The sequence below is a fragment of the Tenrec ecaudatus genome, chromosome 7 (genome assembly GCF_050624435.1).
Source record: "Tenrec ecaudatus isolate mTenEca1 chromosome 7, mTenEca1.hap1, whole genome shotgun sequence".
NCBI classification, from domain to species: domain Eukaryota; kingdom Metazoa; phylum Chordata; class Mammalia; order Afrosoricida; family Tenrecidae; genus Tenrec; species Tenrec ecaudatus.
In genome coordinates, this window is record NC_134536.1 from 91,065,396 (window position 1) to 91,086,433 (window position 21,038).

At 39.2% G+C, this 21,038-nt stretch overlaps 1 protein-coding gene across 2 annotated transcripts in view; it reads left to right on the plus strand.

The window, feature by feature from the left end:
• UBE3D (ubiquitin protein ligase E3D) overlaps positions 1–21,038 on the plus strand; it is a 178,412-nt gene that overhangs the window by 56,669 nt on the left and 100,705 nt on the right. The window lies entirely within an intron of this gene.

Sequence of the window (21,038 nt, forward strand, 5' to 3'; positions counted from 1 at the left end):
TATATCTATATTTACTCTTTCTTTAAAGTTGATTTATTATTTATATATTCCATTTATTTCATTGTTCTGTGTATTTTATCTAGGTATGTGTCTTAGAAAGCGCATGTAGCTGGAGATTACAAAGCTCCAAATGTGAATGTCTCTCTATTTTAACAGCCAATTTAAATCACGTATGTTGTGAATACTTGTATGGCTGGACTTCTGCCATCTTTGTATTGGTTACTTTCTTTTAGTGTCATTTCTTTCCTGTGATAATTTGGAAGTAAGGACAGAATTTTAGTATTTAACTTTAAAATATAGCATTTATCTTTAACTTGGTTTTTATTATCAATATCTAGATTCAGTTAGTGTCGATAGCCTTCATTAGAATAAAAAAGACTATCAGGTTTCACATTTCTTTTCATTTTTACTCTATTCCCCAACTACCCTTACCTATATTGAGATGGTAATGCTTGTATTTCTTCTTTAAAAAAACGTATCAATCCAAAGTGCCACTCTGAGGGTGGGAGGCGAGTGGAGGGAGGGGAAGAAAGAGGTGCTGATCCCTAGGGCTCAAGTAGAAAGAAAATGTTTTGGAAATGGTGATGGCAACATATATACAACTATGCTTGATACAAATCATGTACGGATTGTTATAAGAGTCCCCAATAAAATGATTTATTAAAATAAAAAATAAAGGAATTGTTATCACTATCTAAATTTAAAAAAATAGTGCCACTATGTTGTTTACCTCCAATTTACTCTCACATGTTTTATACCCATGAACGTTTACATATTTTTATTGTTTGAGTTGATTTCCGTAATATATATGTAGTATTATTTGATAGTGTTAATACAGTCTGTGTATCTTTTTGCAGTTTTTCTCATTCAGTATTCTTTGCTTCACTTTTTAATTTGATGGAATATAGTCTTTAATAGCTATAAAACTTAGCCTGGAGCTAATTCTTCCATATTTGAAAATAACTTGCGCCTATTTTGTATCTTTGAAAACCTTTACGATTTTCTTTATCTCTGCATTTTTAAAGCTTCATGTGCTCAAAATTTTCCATCACCTGTTCTTGTTTTATATGTTCAATACCTTCTCAATCTCTGTGAAGGTAATAGTTATATTTAAAGTCTACTGTTTGCTCTATTAACTCTATTTCCCTAAATGTTAACCTTCTTTAAAAGAAAAATAACAATGATTGAATTTACTATTTCGTATTGTAGGTTTTCCCAAATCTTTGATGATTTTTCTGGAATTCCTGTACTAGATCATAAGCTCCATGTGAACCAGAACCTTACCTGTCTTGCTCATTCTAGCATCTAGATGACTCCTCATTGTCAGGGCTCGAAATATGTTAATCTACTTGTCTCATATTCCTAATTACTGGTCATCTAATGATGATGTACGTGCTCTTCATCTGTTGGCGAGTGTAGGTTCTTTTTTTTTTAAAAACATTTTATTAGGAGCTCATACAACTCTTATCACAATCCACACATATACATACATCAATTGTATAAAGCATATCCGTACATTCTTTGCCCTAATCACTCTCAAAGCATGTGCTCTCCACTTAAGCCCTCTGCATCAGGTCCTCTTTTTTTTTCCCCTCCCTCCCCGCTCCCCCCTCCCTCATGAGCCCTTGATAATCCGCAGATTGTTATTTTGTCATATCTTGCCCTATCCGGAGTCTCCCTTCCCCTCCTTCTCTGCCGTCCATCTCCCAGGGAGGAGGTCACATGCGGATCCTTGCAATCAGTGGAGGGTGAGTGGGTTGGAAGAGGGGAACTGAGTATAGGTTCTTGTTATCATAATCTAACTTTTAGAATGAGTGAAATATGAGAATGATGATGAGGGCAATGAATATACAAATGTGCTTTAAACAATTGATGTATTTATGGATTGATTGTGATAAGAGTTGTATAAGCCCTCAATAAAATGATTTTTTAAAATTATTCCAGAGCCATGAAAAAGTTGGATGAGCCTCCAATAAAATGATTAAAAAGAGTGAAAAAGAATTCAGAAGACATCTGCAATAGTTTATTGTGCCAGCCTGGCCGATAAACACACGTGGGATTAACTGAAGGGCAGAGGGATAAATGGCTCGGTGAGCCTCACCTTGGTTGTTCTATGTCTCAGTTTAAAGGGGTACACTACCTGTGGAATGCCTAGCTTGTGGACTGTGTCGCTGTAAGTTGAGGTCCCTTTAAGCCCACACGATTGGAATGTTCGTCTGGCGCTGGGGACCGACAGTTGATGACAGTTGGGGACCTGCCTTGCTGTTTGCTGCCTGGGTATATATAGCCCAGCTCTCTCTACAGAAGGGGACTGGCAACTGGCAGCTCTCAAGCCTTAAAGGACTGCTAGTGTCTCACTGCTTTATAATTTAAGTGTTAATTTCTTGTATTATCTATCTGTATATAATTTAACGGTTCATTTCTTGTATTATGTATCTATCTTTATTTATTTATATTTATTTATATATAATTACTAGCAATCTGGTCTTGTCTCTCTAGAGAACCCTGTCCAACACACCATCTATCAGGCTAGATGTGCTAGATTACCTTTGGATGTTAAGGAAAAGAACGTGGTAGTAGAATTGGTTATAGTGATGAACCTTATATTCATTGTTATGTAGAAGCTTTATACTGCCTTTGTGAGGACTACACAAGGATTCAAAATACCTATCCAATTCACAAAGAACCTGGGTGGCTTTGGGTTACTTATTAGACTTCTAACTGCAATTCAGTAGTTTTGCCTTCAGCAGCCAGTTCTCAGAAGGAAGATGAGACTATCTACTCCGGTAAAGATGTACAGTCTCAGGAACCCACAGGGGCCTTTCTACTCTGTCCCATGGCATCACTGTACTTCAGAATTGAGCCCATGGCCATTTACTTGTTTGTTGCAAACCCCATTCAAAAATCCATGCAGACACTAGACATATCTAATCAGTTATGTTCTGCAAGTTGGATTAGAAGACACTTAGAAAAAAAACCTCCAAATATCTTTGGAACAACTTGATATGCAGCAAATGGGCTTGAGTACTGTTTTGTATAACTACTCTTGTTGTGCTTTTTCCCTGCTGATGTTTGAGTCTGTGTCTCCCAAAGGTAGGAAGAGCGTTTCACAAGCTGGGTAAACATCCTGTGAGCCGTTTACTCTTGCCTTTTAGAGCCTGAGCGTCGTTCTTTTTTGGTATGTCTGAGCAAGTCAGACTCTTGCCATATTTTGACACTTGGGTGGTGGAATAACTATTTTAGTCTAGTTGACTGGAACTTTTTTTCCTAGTGGGAAGTTTGAATTGCCAGATGGTAGTCTAAAAGAGGAAGATAGCAAATGCAAGTATATTTTATTTCCTTGAGCACATACAAAAAGTGGCATGTCATATTTTTAGAGTGTTCTTTCTTTCTAGCAACAGATACATCTTTCTTAACATTTTGTTAAGAATATGTTTTAAATTATTCTTTCCTCTCCATTATTACAACATGGTGAGCACCATATTTTTCTTTTTTTACTTCTACAGGTATTACACTGAAAGGATTTATTTTATACCTCAATAATTGGCTTGCCAGAATTTAAAGACAAAATATCAAAAATTTTAGCTTGGGGTTAATTGTAATTAACTTAAAACAAAATTTTAAATCATTTTATTAGGAGCTCACACAAATCTTATTACAATCCATACATACATTAATTGTATAAAGCACATTTGTTCATTCATTGCCTTCATCATTCTCCAAACATTTGCTCTCCACTTAAGCCCCTGGCATCGGGCCCTCATTTTTTTCCCCTCCCTCCCAACTTAAAACAATTTATTTTGGCCCGGTAATCTTATCTTGTATTGACTCAAGGTGATTTTGTCTCCTGAAGGAACTCCCGTGGGGAGTGATTATGCATTGGGTTGCTGACCACAAACTCAGTATTTCTAAACTACCCGCTGCACTCGGGCCAAAGGTGAGGCCTTTTACTCCTTAAGAGTCGTGGATGGACGGCGGAGAAGGGGGGGAAGGGAGACTCCGGATGGGGCAAGATATGACAAAATAACAATGTATAAATTACCAAGGGCACATGAGGGAGGGGGGAGCGGGAGGGAGGGGGAAAAAAAAGAGGACCTGATACAGAGGGCTTAAGTGGAGAGTGAATGCTTTGAGAATGATTGGGGTAGGGAATGTGCGGATGTGCTTTATACAATTGATGTATGTATATGTATGGATTGTGATAATTGTTGTATGAGCCCCTAATAAAATGTAAAAAAAAGAAAGGAAAAAAAAGAAAATGATTAGGGCAAAAAATGTACAGATGTGCTTTTATACAATTGATGTATGTATATGTGTGGATTGTGGTAAGAGTTGTATGAGCCCCTAATAAAATGTTTTTTTTTTAAAAAAAGAGTCATGGTCTGGAAACCCACGGGGACAGTCCTACCATGACCAGTAAGGTCACTATGAATCTGAATTGCCTTGATAGCACTGAGTTTGAGTTTTGGGGGGAGTTTTGGCAATAGCGGAGGTTGTAATAGGCATCTGGTAGGTAGAGACTGGTGATTGTGTTGAACATCCTCCAGTGCGCAAGAGCGCTCCCTCCAGTCCTCCAAGCAGTCCAATAAGTCACTAGTTCCAAGGATGAGAAAGGTACTATCATCTGAAAGCAGAAGGTGTAATCTTCTTCTCTCTGAGTGTTATAGCTCACTATTTTCTTGAAATTGTATTTGATTTAGCAAATAAGAGATATTTTTGCTATGGCATAGTCTCATATTCTCTATTATCCCAGGTGTTAAATTTACTAAATAATAGGATAAAACAACCGAAATTCACTGCATCAAGTTCATTGTGACTCACAGTTGTGGAAACCCCCAGGGCAGACCTGTGGTGTTAGGGCAGAGCTTTAACCTGTCCTCACAGGGCGGGGTGCCCTGTGGGTTTCCAAACTGTAACTCCTCAAGGGAGAAGAAAGCCTCATCTTTCTCTTGTCAATAAACAGGATAGGTGGTGAAATGTAAATGTTTTTACACATCTTCTATTTCAAGTGGGAGAAATATGATTAGATTTATTTTCATTAAAAAATGGTGAAAATGTCATATGTATTAAGCCACACGTGCTTATATTTTAAAAAGAACTTAGCAGAATGTAATTAGGAAGTGTAAATAAGTGTTATTTAAAGGGAAAAGTCAATTGAATTCTTTTCATCATACAAGTTGCTTAAGTTCTAATATTGGTGCTCTTACACTTATTTCAAGTGATGAAATATTCAATTTAAGAAACTTGAACTGAGAAAAAAATTTTCACATCCCTAAATGTAATAGCAGCACTTTTTGTGCAAAAATACTAAGAAATGTTGATGATTCCAAATGTTACTAAATGTTACTAAAAATCCATTATACGTGAAAGAGTCCAATGAATTTTAATGTAGTAGTATAACAAAAGTATTGGTGAAACTACTCTTTGTCAAGTTCAAGTTACATGGAATGATATTAAAATTTTTCTTCTGCTCTCAAAAATATATCCTCATGTAGTCCTAAAGTTAGCCTGCCTGCCTAAGCTTTATGCTATTTTAACACCAGTCTTTGTGGGATCAAATTTACTATGCATACTTGAAAGATTAGATAGACACTTTATGGGGTAATGAGTTTAATGAGAAAGGGGGAAAATGGTTGTACAGCTGAAAGAATATAATCAATATTCACTCAACTGAAGTGTAGAAACTGTTTTACTATGTATGCTCTCAACAAAATAAAATTAGGAAAAGCTTCCCTTTTCAAAAAAAAAGGAAATATTGATGAATTGTTAGCTTTTTCCCTTCTTTTGGTAGAATTTAGAAAGTACATTTTATAAACTAGGATTCTCTGTTGGCTATAAATTGGTAATTGTTGCTTCTACAAAATATTTTTGCCTTACGATAGTGTAGCTTTTCCTTTTGAAATAAAAACATATAAACCATACTCATACATACTGCATATGTACATAATGTCCTAACATTCATTGTTTGTGAAGAATTGTTTTCCTTTCCTCTCTTTTATCCCAGCAGTAACATGGAAACTGTGCTTCATTGTCATGATCTGCACCGAAAGGGCAGAAAATAGGATTGTGCAAAATATATAAATAAACTTATGTGGTTTTAAGAAAGAGATTTAGCAGAACTTGTTCTCAATAATAACATCATAAAACACAATAAGTATCAATGTATGCTATTTTAAATCTAGCACAATATCTAAGATCTGTTATTTATTGTGTGACCTTGTGAAGCACTTCAAAATAACATATAAATAATGTGTGAATGACATTGCTGGATTATGTAAATATTGAATGAATGAGGGAATGAATGTCTAAGTATCATCATTTTATAAAATTACATTAAACAAGTGTTTATTTTACTGTCCCCTGTACAAATCACAGAGTAACATTGTTAGTGCAGTCGAGTAAGAACATGGTTTGTTATTTTTTCAGAGTAAAATAAACTTGAATTTAGAGTCTAAAATAGGTAGTTACCATTTCCACCCAGCAGATTCCAATTCATAGTGACCCTATAGGACCAGGAGAAGTGCTCCCCATGTGTTAGAGGCTGTAAAGCAGACTGCCTCAGTGTCCTCATTTGGAACAAGTCACTGCCATAGAGTCAATGCAGACTTATTGTGATCCTGTAGGACAGGGAGATCTCCCCCTGTGCATTTCTGATACGGAAACTTTTTATCTAGTAGAAAGTCTCATTTTTCCTACCACAGGACAGCTGGTGGTTTTGAAATGCTGACCTGGTAGTTAGCAGTGCAACTCATATCTGTTATACCACCAGCATTCCTGTTTGGAAAAACTGGTAGGTTCAAAAACTTTTTGGTTAGCAACCTAACACTTAGCCACTGTACCACTACTGGTTTAACCATACACTACAACCAGAATTGTAAAAGTGATTCCATCTTCAGAAATTGCTGAATCAATTCTTTTGTAGCACAAAGAAGGAAATAGAAGATCAAGAAGAAAAATAACTGCAGTTAGTTGGGCAGTAACATGATTAGGCCAGGATTAGATGCAGGGCATCCTGATTTTAAATGCAGTGCTTTTTCTTATGTCATGCAGTCCTTGCTTAAAATTTTAGACCTGAAAATGCCACTATAAATATATATTTTTTCTCTCCAGAAAAATTCCCCTGGTAGTTTATAATCTGCCAGTATTTTGATTACTTCCCAAAATATACTGTTTGCTGTACTATATTCAGGGAATACTTATGCATCTTGATATATAATATCAGTAGTAGATACTTCTGATTTATAGAATGTTCATGTCTGATGTTACAGATGAAAATTTAAGGGTGCAAATGGATATATCTATCTATATCTATATCTATCTATCTATATCTATATCTATATCTATCTATCTATCTATCTATCATCTATCTATCTATCTATCTATCTATCTATCTATCTATCTATCTATCTATCTATCTATCTATATCTGAAGTGATATGCCCTGGCATCCTAGAGCAGGAAACCATTGAATATAAATTAATGTAAAAATTCAGAAAAGTAGTTAGGTGCTAAGGCAAAATATAAATTCTTACTTGGAAGCTACCTTTTACACATTTATTTGTCTGCTAGTACCATATGGTCACCATGAGTTACCCATCTCAACTCTGGGATAATTCTTCACTATAAAGCAAGTTGAACACTGACCTCCTTCCTTTGTAATTGGAAAAACTTTCTCATTTTGTTGTACTGTAGTACAATGGTCTGAACAGGAATTTATTTGCAATATATATCTTATCTATGCATTCATTTGTGATCATTAAAGAAGATAAAAGAAATTCAGATCATGACATATAATAAAAGTGAGGAGTTTTTTTTTCCCCTTTCCTCTAGAGATTCTAATAAAGCAGACTTCATGTGAAAAGCAGTTCATCTCTTGAGGTTTCGTCCTTGAGAGAATCTGGTCTCTTTCATCTGATATAAAGAATGTGAGACCAGTGACCTGCGAGGTTAGAAAGGAGAAGGGACGGAGATTGGATAGAGGAAACTAGCATGCACGGGAAATTGTTTCTTTGCTCTTCTGTGTTTTCTAATCTTCGTTACATGAGACCTTTCCCATTTGAAGGGTTTGGGTCTTGGCTCTTTCCTCCCTTTTATTACCTCCTCTTGTACTTAATGTGGCGCCTTGGGTGACATCCCACTCAAAGTGCTCAGCTACTGAGAGGTTAAATGTGGAAGTCCACTGCCATGAAGATTACAGCTGGAAACCGGAGAGAAGGTAACTCGATGGAATGGACTTCTAGAATGTAAATTATCCCAATGCAAGAGAATGAGGACCACTGCCAGAAGGGAAGTAACTTCCTAAGCATGCAGCATCAGGATTGGAGGAAGGTACATTAACAACCGGCAATCTGAAATGACACACCATACTTGCTGAAAATGAAGAGGACCTGAAGCACTTACTGATAAAGATCCCAGACTAAAGCTTTTGGTATGGATTACAAGTCAACAGCCTCACAATGGGATCAATAGACAACATCACGATAAATAGAGAAAAGATCGAAATGGTCAAGGATTTCATTTTACTTGTCTCCACAGTCAATACTCATGGAAGCAGCGGCTAAGATATGAAAAACCATATTGCACTGGGCGATTTTGTTACATAAGACCTTTTTAAGTCAGCAACAAAGATGTCACTTTGCTTGACCCAAAGCAATAGCCTTTTCAATCACCTCATATGAGTGTGACAGTTGGACAATGAATTAGGAAAACAGCTGAAGAAAGGTGCATTTGAATTATAGTGTTGGAGAAGAATATTAAAATACTATGAGCTGCCATAAAAATAAACACATCTGTGTCTTAGAGGAAGTACAACTAGAAATGTCCTTAGAAACAAAAATGGTGAGACTTCGTCTCATGTACTTTGGTCATGTTATCAGGAGCGACTGGTCCCTGGAGAAGGATATCTTGCTTGGGAAAACAGAGTAGAGTCACCAGAAAAGAGAAATCCCTCCATTTGGTTGACAAAGCAGCTACAACACCAGATTCATACGTAACAATTGTGAGTGTGTTACAGGGCCAGGCAGTGTTTCTTCTGTGGTACACAGGATTCCTATGAGTCAGAAGTGACATGATGGAACTTAACAATAACAACATCCATAGCAACGTTAGAGCAGTCATGAAAAAAAAAAACTTCTCAAAAGATCAAAATAGACATAAATACTGAGAAACAGATTTTCTCTCTTAGAATTTTTCAATATGAATTGAATGATACTCTAAAGAGCAGATCATAGTTTTACATTCAATAATACATCAACATTTTGTTTCAAATCTTCCATTGCAGTCCTTCAGTGTCCCATCACTCACTCTACTTCCTTAATTTCCTGTTTCCATTCATTCTTCATTGCTAACCCTCGGAACTATATCCTTTGGTAAGTACTCTTTTGACCGTAATTGGTTATTCGAACACAGGATTGAGCTTAGTTCCAAACCTGAGGGGTGACTGAGACCACGGTCTTGGTGGGCTCCACCAGTATCTCTCTTCCCTGTAAACCTGGTCTCTTCAATGATGTGGAGTTCTGTTCCACATTTTCTCCCCCTGACCCAGGACCCTCTCATGTGACCCTTGTCGGAGAAGTTACAGGGCACCAGTGGTCTCTGGGTTCTGGTCTCAGGGTTGTGCAGACTAATGTTTGTGTGATTCATTAGTACCCTGTGTGTCCATGTGCTTGTAACTTTTCATCATTGTCCTTTCATCTGAAGAGGCCAATAGTTACACCGAAGATGGCCATTCACGAGCTTTTAAGATTTCAGTAGCCACTCGTCAATTATGATGTAGAACAAGATCACTGTGAACTACGTTACTGATCTTGCTTTTCGTTCCAGCCATTAGACTGCTGCTGATGGAGTCGAATGTAGTTAGCTTGGAGGGACCAAGAGGGAAGCAGGTATCGGCTCACAGAGAATCTCTCATATATCTACTTAGTAAAGTAGAACTCTCCCCCAAAACTTTTACTTGAAGGATGGCTTCCACAGCTGAAAACAAAAACAAAATCCACCATTCTTTGAGATGTTTATTCCAACTAGTCTGTACTTGAGTCCACTGGGAAGCAACAAGCTGACTACCTGCAGAAACAACTGCGCTACGATAGCTCCAACTGTGAGGACAATTTCCCTTTTATTGGACTGAAATTGGCCTCCCAGTTAACGCTCATTGAGAGCTAACAAAAACTAATTTACTGATTTTGGACCAAAGCAAGGAGGATTCAAAAGTTCAATGGAATTATGCTCTTACCTTTTAATTCCCTGCCTTGTAAATTTTAACCCTTGCTTATGTGGACCAAAGCTTATTAGTAGTTGCCATGAGCTGGGGTGGGGGGGGGGGTTAAGGGGAAGTAATTTTTTTAGCGCGCAATGTGTTTTTGTTAGTGGTGGGAACAATTTGAGAAAGGATAGTAGTTAATTGTTGCAAAGCATGATTAATATAATTAATGTACTGAATTATATATATAACTTTCTTTTTGTTTATGTATAAATATTGATCAATATTTTATTACATACATTTTTACAATAAAAATTAATCTCCTGACTTCCAAACTTAATAGGTCTTCAAATATTCAAGTAACTTGACACTCTTTCCAGAGAGTATTTCTTCCTGGTGCCAGCATCCTAAAGTGGCTTCCTCTTCTTCTGTTTGCCTCTTTTACCCTTTAGCCCCCCTTTCCTAATATCATGCTGATTGCCCATTAGTGGATGTTGCCCTAGATTTCTCTCAAATATGTGTCGATGGGGTAAGCTAGAAAGAAGCTAGAACTAGGGATATGTTCTATAGGCTGTTGGGAAATGGTGCTATCTGTGATTTTAGACATCAAAGGTTGAGTTTCAAAACTCCACAGAAATTTAACATCGTACATGAAAATTTTAACCTCAGCTATGAGATGCTTACTCTTTCTTTAACTAGTACTTATTAAATGCAACCTACTGTGCTAGGCACTGGGAATATAGTATTGAGCAAGAGACTTGAAAACTTCTCTCATTGACAAGTCTATTATACCCCAGTGAGAAAGACATATAAATGCAAAATTGCAACCTGATTAGTGCTATCAAGGAGAAATTTATGGTGCTATGAGAGCCTAACATGGTGATACCAACCAAATCAGGACAAGATTTCATGAAAATTGACTGCCATCTGAAGTAGGGGAGGCACTCTGAAGAACACCTGGACAAGGAGGAAAGCAAGACCGAAAGGTCTTGCCCCAGGGTAGCAGAGGGCACCTTAAGTGCAGGTGACTGGAATGGTGAGAGAGAGAAGCAGGATGTTGCTCAGGAGGAGCCAGAACAGCTTAAAGGCCCTAAAGGGCACTTGAAAGAATTGTGTCTTTTTGTTTATCCAAAGAATAGTGAGACTCTATTGAACATTTTATCCAGAAAGAAGTATGAAGTTTAATTTTTGCTTCAGAAATTATAGTCTGAAAACCATGGAGCAATCACTTTGGTTTGGACCAAGGTAATACTGGCTGAGAGATTTGAGAGATACTTAGTAAGCTGCAGAGCTTGGTGAATTGGGGGATGGAGCTCATGTTTGCTTTGGTGATAAGTTGTTTTATACATATTAAATTTGAGGTACCTTTGAGTTGTCATTCAAGAGGAACTATCGAGCATAAAGTGGGATATACACAGGGGGTTCGGATGAAAGTTTGGGCTTCATTTGTGAATTGTGTGCCGCCTGTCTACTGGGTGTCATTGAACTGAGGCATGAGCGTGTTGGCTTAGTAAGGGAGAAAGGGCGGAGCTGTGGAAAAACCTACATGCGGGTTGAGGAGGATGAGCCTGGGATGGATGTTGAGAAAAAGTAGCCAGCAAACCAACCAAAGCCAAATGCGCAGCACAGAGTGGACCTGCTGTCTGAGGGTTCTGACCCGGTGTTCACAGAAGCAGGTAGCCTCATCCTTCTCCCGTCGAGCAGCTGCTGAGCTTGAACCACTTACCTAGTGCGTCATCTACACCACCAGCCGGAGAAGCTAGCAAAAAGTCCACAGAGGAAATGGTGAGATGCTGCTGAGAGGTCAAATAGGCTGTTGAACATGTCACGTACGTTGGATTTAGATTGGAAGATGACTTCCGAGATTGGTTGTTTTGTGCGTGCGTGGGGTGGGGGGTGGTGGCATGGTACTGAGTAGGCTGGGAGCTATGTTGGAATGAATGAACAGTGAGTGAAAGGTGATATGAGAGAGGCAACAAGTATGGTCAACTCTTTCAATTGGTTTGGTTGTGAAGAGGAGAGTTAGAATTGGGAATGAGGAGATAATTGAAGGCTGTCAGGTAGTGTGAGAGACCCTCTTGAGATTCTCTTAAAAAAGCCAAAGGATCTTGTTGAGAGGAAGAGGCGGATTGCCTATGAACAGAAGTGAAGGCCTATATAGTGATATTTCTGACAAGGTAGGATAGAGAGTACTGGTATATCAGTCTCAGGTGGAACCGTTAGCCGTGGGAGCGGGGTGACCCCTTTCACAACAAACTCAAGAAAACTCACTGCCATCAAGTCAGTGCCGACTCATAGCAACACTGAAGGCCAAGGTAGAACTGCCCTGGTGAGTTTCTGAGATGGTTCTCTTTATGGGAATAGAAAGAAAGCCTTGTCCTCCCTCGGAGCAACTGGTGGTTTTGAGCTGCGAACCTTGTGGGTCATAGTAGGCTTTTGGTATAGATGGAATTGTTTATGGTTTGGAGAAAACGAGAAGTGTATTCTAATGGTTCCTACTTGTTCTATAAAATGAAATTCCAGACAGAAGAGGGAAAGGGTGGAGATAGTAGGCAGTTGGATATTTGAAGAGACCAGCTGAGGTTCAAAATGGTCATTTGGAGAGGAGGTGAAGGAGGCACTGTTCTCTGCCCATTTGAGGTTTGGGATCCATGACTGTACAGAGAGGCATGTATCTTCCTAATGACGTGCGTTTCTGCAGCTTATCGGAGTGCTTGAGCAGGGAAAGTGTATAGTGGCCTTCATCGGGTGGATGTGTTTATCAGTCGTAAGGAGTTTTGTCCCACTCTTGTTTTTAAAATGGCAGGCCGCAGAATCTATGCGGTCTATTTTGATAGAGAGTGAGGGGGTGGAAACAGGTCTTAGTCACTGTAGAGGAGGAATTCAGCTTTAATTATTTGAAACTTCTCAAAATGATACATGCTTTTAGAGGCCAAAGATTACTGATGGGAATAATCTCTAAGACATATTAAGGAAAGTTCTACTTTTCTAATCCAGTTTTAGCACTAAGTTAGGTTATATTTGCCCATAGTTACATTTTCTTCAACATTAAAAAAATTTATTTTTATAGTTAGATTTTACAAACAAAATTATTTGGCTATTGTGGGATGATGACAGTAAAGGTACATATCATTTATTATTGTTAATTTTATTGGGGCTTCTTACAAATCTTATAATAATCCATCATTCGATTGAATTAAGCACACGTGTACATATGTTGCCATCAATATTTCCAAAACATTTTCTTTCTACTTGAGCCCATTGTATCAGCTCTACTTTTCCCCCTCCCTCCCCACCCCAAATCCCTCGTGAATCCTTGATCAGCTATTTTATTATTAATTTTTTTTTGTGTCCTACACTGTCCATTGTCTCCCTTCACCCACATTTCTGTTATTCTTCCCCCTGGGTGGTGGGCTATATATCCAACCTTGTGATGGGCTCCCCCATTTTCCCTCTCCCCCTTACCATCCCTCTATGCTCATTTCCTGAGGGGTCCTGAATTCCAAGTATCGAGAGCTTTTATCTGTACCAATGTGTGTACTTTTGTCTAACCGGATTTGTAAGGCAGAACTGGGTCATGGTAGTGGGGGGAGGAAGCATTCAGGAACTAGAGGAAGGATGTGTTTTCATCAGTGCTGTACTGCCTCCTGGTTGACTCATCCTTTCCTTGTAATACTTCTGGGTTGGGGGAGATGTCCATATGTCTACAGATGGTTTTTGGGTCTCCACTCCAATCTCCCTCTTTCACATTGATACAGTAGTTTGTTTTGGATCTTTTGATACCTGGTATCTGATCCCGTTCATGATCACACAGGCTGTTGTGCTTCTTCCATGTGGGCTTATTTGCTTCCCTGCAAGACGGCTGCTTGTTTAACTTTACGCCTTTTAAGACCCCCAAACCCTATATCTTTTGGTAGCTGGCACCATCCACTTTTTTCACCACATTTGCTTATGTACCCATTTTGTCTTCAGCCATAGTGTCGGTAAGGTGAGTATCAAAGAATGCCAGGTTATTAGAACAATGTGTTCTTATGTTTACGAAGGCCTTGAGTAGAGGCCCAAAGTCTGTCTGCTATCTTAATACTTAACATACAAATATATGTGCATTGGCCTCTATCCCTTTCATTATAAATTAATACATTTACATACATACATGCCTATAGCTCTATCTCTAGAAATTGCCTTTGTCTCCTACTTTTTTCCTCTATTTCCTATTACCTTCCTCCTGTCCCACTATCAGGCTCACTCTCCACTCAGCTCTCTTTAATTCTTGGATACACTGCACGTGATCAAATCCCCCCAGACATTACACCCTCTCCTTGCCATCAGTCTCCTGTTGTTTCCTAATCCCTGAGATTGTTGGCTCTCCCCTTCCACCCCTTCCTCTCTCATGTCCCCCCGGGACCTCTGATCCCATTGTTTTCTTCTCAGGATTGTTTGTCTTGCCTATCTTATATAGATAAACATAGGGCAAAAGAAAAAACATAACAAAACAATAGTCCCAGGTCTGTCTGCTGACCCTTCTGTTTTCCAATGGGTCTGATAGGTCCCAAACCCTTTCCCCGGAGTCAGAAGTCTATTTCCAGGATTCCTCGGGGCCTTTGTTACTTTGCTCCCCTTGCTTCCTTGTTGCACTCCCTTCACGTTGTACCCAGCAGTGCATGGGGCAGGCCAGGCCCACTTTCTGCATGGTGTCTCCAGTTAGTGCTATGGGTCAGTGAGGGAATGTTGTGTCGCATGGTGGGGCTGGCCCTACGGTCCTCTCTGTGCATTGGCAGCTTCGAGCAGGGATGCCGTCTCATATCTTTAATACCAGATTTTTAATACCATACCTTTAATTAATGATTTTATGGGGGAGGGGAGGTGTCTTACAGATCTTAAATTAATCCTTAAATCATTTGTATCAAGCACACTTGTACATATGTTGCCACCATCAATTCAAAACATATTCTCTCTACTTGAGCCCTTGGTATCAGCTCCAACACCAGAGCTTTAATTTGACATTTGTGATGTAAATGAACTGAATTATTCCTGATTGGTTATGATTTGTTCTACATAGTGGAGATGTAAAAGGAATTCTGTATTTTTAAAATCAGCTGAAGTAGAAGGAAGAAGTTATTTCCTCTTAGTATAACTTGGGGATATTGTTATCTAGATGGTATCAAGAGCCCTCCAAATGCTTCCTCTGTATTGAAAACCAAGGTGTACTCAACAGGACGTTATTGGCCTTCCATTGTTTTGGCTGGCTGCTACTGTAACATCCAACTGCGGGGGCTAGTTCTTGTGTCAGTGGTGTACACAAAATCCCAGGTTTAGGCTGCCGGGAATACCTCTGGCCTCCATAGGGTACCCTTTACACACAATTCCTTTATCAGAAGGGAGAGACCCTTTCTATAGCTGTTTCCTTTCCTATGTCAGAGGAACCTAAGTATGCAGATGGCACATCCTTGCTGAAGGTGAAGAGGGTTTGAATCACTTGCTGATGAAGAGCAAGGGTTGCAGCCTTTGATATGGATTACAACTTAATGTAAAGGAAACAAAAACCCTCGCAACTGGACCAGTAGACATCATGCTAAATGGATTGGATCCGGCATCCGTGCTTACAGTAGCAGCAGTCGAGAGATCAAACATTGCATCGGGTAAGTATATTACAGGAGACCTCTTCAGAGTGCTGAAAAGCAAGGATTGTTACTTTGAAACTTAGGTACACCTGACCCAAGCCATGATATTTTCAATCCCCTCTGATGCATGTGAAAGTTGGACCCAGAAAAAGGAAGACTGAAGAAGAATCGGTAGGTGTGAATTGTGATGCTGGTGAAGACTATGAAAAAGTCCCATGGAGCGCCAGAAGAACAACGAAATGTGTTTTGGAAGAAGTACAGCCAGAATGTTCCTTAGAGTCTAGGATGGCAAGACTTCGTCTCAAGTACTTTGGAAATAGTGTCAGGAGAGACGAGTGCTTGGAGAAGGACAGCATGTTCGGTAAAGTGGAAGGGCGGTGAAAAAGAAGACCTCCAATAAGATGGGTTGGCAGGTGGCTGCCACAGTGAGCTCAGCCACAGCACAAGTGTGAGGATGTCGCAGGACAGTGCATACCGTACTGACACGATGGCCCCTAACACCAAAACAGCATGTCCAAGGAAAATTGCCTATCCATTTTAGAAAATTAATCATTCCTCATTTTCCAGCTTAATGATGAAGGCATTCTTATAAGATAATTTCAACATTATTGGTAAAACTCAAGTCCATTTTGCCACCATTTCCAAACTCAGCCCCTTCTTTATAAGTAACCACTGTACTAGTATGCTGAGGCAAAAAAAAAAATCCCAAATTCAAACACATGCTATAGAGCATCCTTAAGACAAGGAAGGGTCTCGGGGAGGAGAAGAGCCAATCAGGGTGCAGTATAGCACCAATGAAACATACAACTTTACTTTTAATTCTATCTTATAAATCCGGCTAGACCAGAGGACATACACTGGTACAGATAAGAGCTGGAAAAAAAGGGAATTCAGGACAGATAAACCCCTCAGGACCTATAATGAGAGTTGTGATACCAAGAGGGGAAGGGGAAGGTGGGGGAGAAAGCAGGAACCCATCACAATGATCTACATATAACCCCTTCCCTGGGGGATGGACAACAGAAAAGTGGTGAAGGGACACATCAGACAGTGTAAGACATGACAAAATAATAATAATTCATAAATGATCAAGGGTTCATAAGGGAGGGAGGGTGGGAGAAGGAGGGGGAAAATGAGCTGATCCCAAGGGCTCAAGTAGAAAGCAAATATTTCGACGATGACGAAAACAAATGTACAAATGTGCTTGACACAATGGATGAATGTATGGATTGTGATAAGAGCTGTATGAGCCCCCAATAAAATGATAACATAAATAAATACAGACAAGGAAATGGTAAATCATCCAGATAAGGGAAACCATCAAAATGAGGTCATAATGGTGTGCAAAGTATTTGTGACCATGTGGCTAATTGTAGAGCATGGAACACCAATGAAATCATCACAAAGTCCTGATTGGCAACAGATCAGTTTATTACTGTCGCTATGAGGATATGGCAGGGAGATTAGGATATGTATGCAATTGGAGATTAGAAAAGTGTACAGGATTGATTCTGAGGCCCTCTGACCACCTAGCTACTTGATATTTGGGGCTTAACTATCATGAATATCAAATGGATCAAAGAGACTTGATAACTCGTCTTGTAGGCAAGTCTATTACAGTCTAATGAAAGACAAATCAGTGCCAACTGTGTCATACAGATTGTTCTTGTGCGTCCCTCATCCAGTTTCCTGCGAACATATCCATTATTACTCCATTCATTTACTGAAACTGGTTATTCAGAAATCTCAAGTGAACCTGGATAAGCAAAATCATCTGCTAACTTCTAGGTCAGCAGTTTGAAACCACCAGCCACCCCACAGTCGTGCCATAGTAAATGGGGCTTTCTACTCTCCTAAAGAGTTCGGTTTAGAAGCCCACATGGGCAGTTCCGCCCTGTGCGATAGGGGTGCTATGACTCGATGGCAGTAAGGGATGGAGCCTTCACCGCTCCTGACTTTGGATGTGTTGCATCGGCATACTCCTGATTTTCCTCTGGCCTCTTGTCTTCTTTCCTTCCATGCTGGCCTTTCTGCTCCAGCATGCTACAGGTGTTCCCCTGAACTTCTTGTTCTGCTTTGCTCAGCTCCTCTGCTTGCATGGATGCAGTCCTGTTGTGTAAACACTTTCAAAGTACATTTCTGGTTCTTAGGTTCTTTGCTTGCATCTCCATCTTTTTTTCTTTGAGTTGCTTTTGCCAGATGGCCCCATTGACTTCTCAAATCAATATGTCCAAAGCAGAGTAAACTAATTAACTTTCCTGTCAAGCATGTTTCCTCTTATTTATATCTCCATTGATGGCACTATGATTCTCCTAGTCACTCAGGCTCAAAACCTGAAGCTGGCCTTTAATTATTTTCTACTTCCTCCACAATCAGCTATTTACCAGTCATGTTTATTCTACCTTTAAAATCTCCTTCCAAAATTGGGTGTTAACAAACCAGGGACAAGGGAACAACAAGTGGTCCGAAATTAGTGGCAAGGAGGGTGTAGGAGGCTTGGTAGGGCATGATCCAGGGCAATGTAACTGAGAGGAATTACTGAAACCCAAATGAAGGCTGAACATGATAGTGGAACAAGAGGAAAGTAAAAGTAAATAGAGGAAAGAACTAGGAAGCAAAGGGCATTTATAAAGGTCTAAATACTGGCATGTACATATGTAAATATATTTATATATGATGATGGGGAAATAGATCTATGTACATATATTTATAGGTTTAGTATTAAGGTAGCAGATGGACATTGGGCCTTTACACAAATATTCCCTCAACGCAAGAATACTTTGTTCTATTAAACTGATATTCTTTGATACTTACCTTTCCGGCATAATCGCTGAAGACAAAGCAAGTGCATAAACAAATATGGTGAAGAAAGCTGATGGTGCCCGGCCATCAAAAGAGATAGTGTCTGGGGTCGTAAAGGTTTGAAGATAAACAAGTGGCCATCTAGTTGAGAAGCAACAAAGCCCACATGGAAGAAGCACACCAGCCTGTATGATCATGAGGTGTCGATTGGATCAGGTATCAGGCATCAAAGACCCAGTACAAGAAATCATATCGATGTGAATGAGGGGGCATGCAGAGTGGAGACCCAAAGCCCATGTGTAGACAATTGGACATCCCCTTACAGAAGGGTTTCAAGGAAGAGACAAGCCAGTCAGGGTACAGTATAGCACCAGTGAAACACCAGCTTTCCTCTAGTTCTTTAATGCTTCCTACCTGCCCCGCACCACCCTCGTCCCAATATCATGACCCCAATTCTACCTTACTAATCAGCTAGACCAGAGCATGTATACAGGTACAGATAAGAGCTGGAAACACAGAGAATCCAAGACAGATAAGCCCCTTAGGAATAATAATGAGAGTAGCGATACCAGGATGGTAAGGGGAAGGTGGGGGATAAAGGGGGAACTGATCACAATGATCTACATATAACCCCCTCCCTGGGGGAAAGACAGCAGAAAAGTGGGTGAAAGGAGACATTGGACAGTGTAAGACATGAAAATAAATTATAAAATATCAAGGGAGAGGGAGGGAGGGAGAGTGGGACAGGGAGGGGGGAAAAAGCTGATACCAAGGGCTCAAGTAGAAAGAAAATGTTTTGAGAATGATGATGGCAACAAATGTACAAATATGCGTAACAAATTAGATAAATGTATGGATTGTAATAAGAGTTGTAAGAGTCCCCAATAAAATGATTTAAACAAAAAAATCTTCAAATTTATTCTTTCTTTTCATCATTTCCATCATCCTAATCCAGATGTTTGTCCCTCTTTATGCTCATAGCAATGTCTTCAACCTGTCTAAACTCAGTAATCTGGCTTACATTCTGTACTTAATTTATCATCCCCACTGAATCACTCACCCTACATCTTTGATTACTTGGATTAATATTTTGAGGTCTTCTATAGCTGGGCTAGGAGCTCTGATGGAACTCTGTTTAGAACACTCAGTTGCTAAGTCGGTGGTGATTCACACCTACTGTCTGCTGTGCGGAAGAGAGTTGCGGTAGTCAGCTTCAATAAAGATTTACAGCCTTGGAAACTCTAAAGCACAGTTTTATTCTGCCCTACAGCATTGTGGAGTGAACTTGACTGCAGTGGGTTTGCTCTTGATCGGATGCTAAATCTGTCCTATGCCCTGTTGTAGCTATCCAAATACATTATCTCCAGTTTCTCAAATAGTCATGCATTTGTGCAAGTCACCTCCATTACAGTGTGCTTGTTAAGAGAATACACAAGTGGGGGGGGGACCCAGCACAAGGTTAGAGACATAGCCCACCCCCCTGGGGGACGAATGACAGAAATATGGGTGAAGGGAGGCAATGGACAGTGGAATACATGAAATTCAATAATAATATACAATTGAGGAAGGATTCATAAGAGTGGGAGGGTGAAGGAAGAGAGCTGATATTAAGTACTCAAGTAGAAAAAAATGTTTTGGAAATGCTGATGGCACAATATGTACAAGTATGCTTAATACAATCGAATGATGGATTGTTATAAAATTTGTAAGAGCCCCCAATAAAATGATTAATAATTTTTAAGAGTATACACATATTAAATGAGCCTCTAAGCTTTCTATTTCAGCCAGAATCCATTATATTTTTAATAATAGATTTGTTAAAAGGGGAATGATATGGAAATCGGCATGTTTGCTTGTAAATATCACAAGTTCTTTATCACAGACCTAGAGAAAAAATGGTATTTTCCATGACTATTTTTGGGAATTATAAAAGATATGAAGGAGCTTCAAAAAGTTCATGGAAGAATTCCATTACTTAAATTCCATTTTTCAAAGACCCCTTTAAGCTCTCTCATAAACACATATGAAATATGTAGGGAACTACATACTCTGCCTTATGGATCTCTTGACTCTAACATTCATTTCCTCTGCCTTTATTATTTCTATCATTTTTCTTCTCCTTCTAGCAAAATAATGATACCTTTACGGTGAAGTGTCTTAACCTTGCTAATTTTATCACAGAGCTTCTTTCTAAGTCAATCAGGCCAAAAGGGGGCGATTGGCAGGCGCAGTTAATGTTTTATGAGCTACGTTGTTTAAGCTACCTCTGTGAAGTTGAACACACAGTTGTTTTCTGAAAAGAATTGTCATCTGGATTCAGTTTGGTTTATACAAACACTTTTAACTGTCTTTGCACTGTTCTCTTTCTGAGGTGTAGTATGTTTGTATTTCTGTGCACCTATGCATTCTTTTTTATGA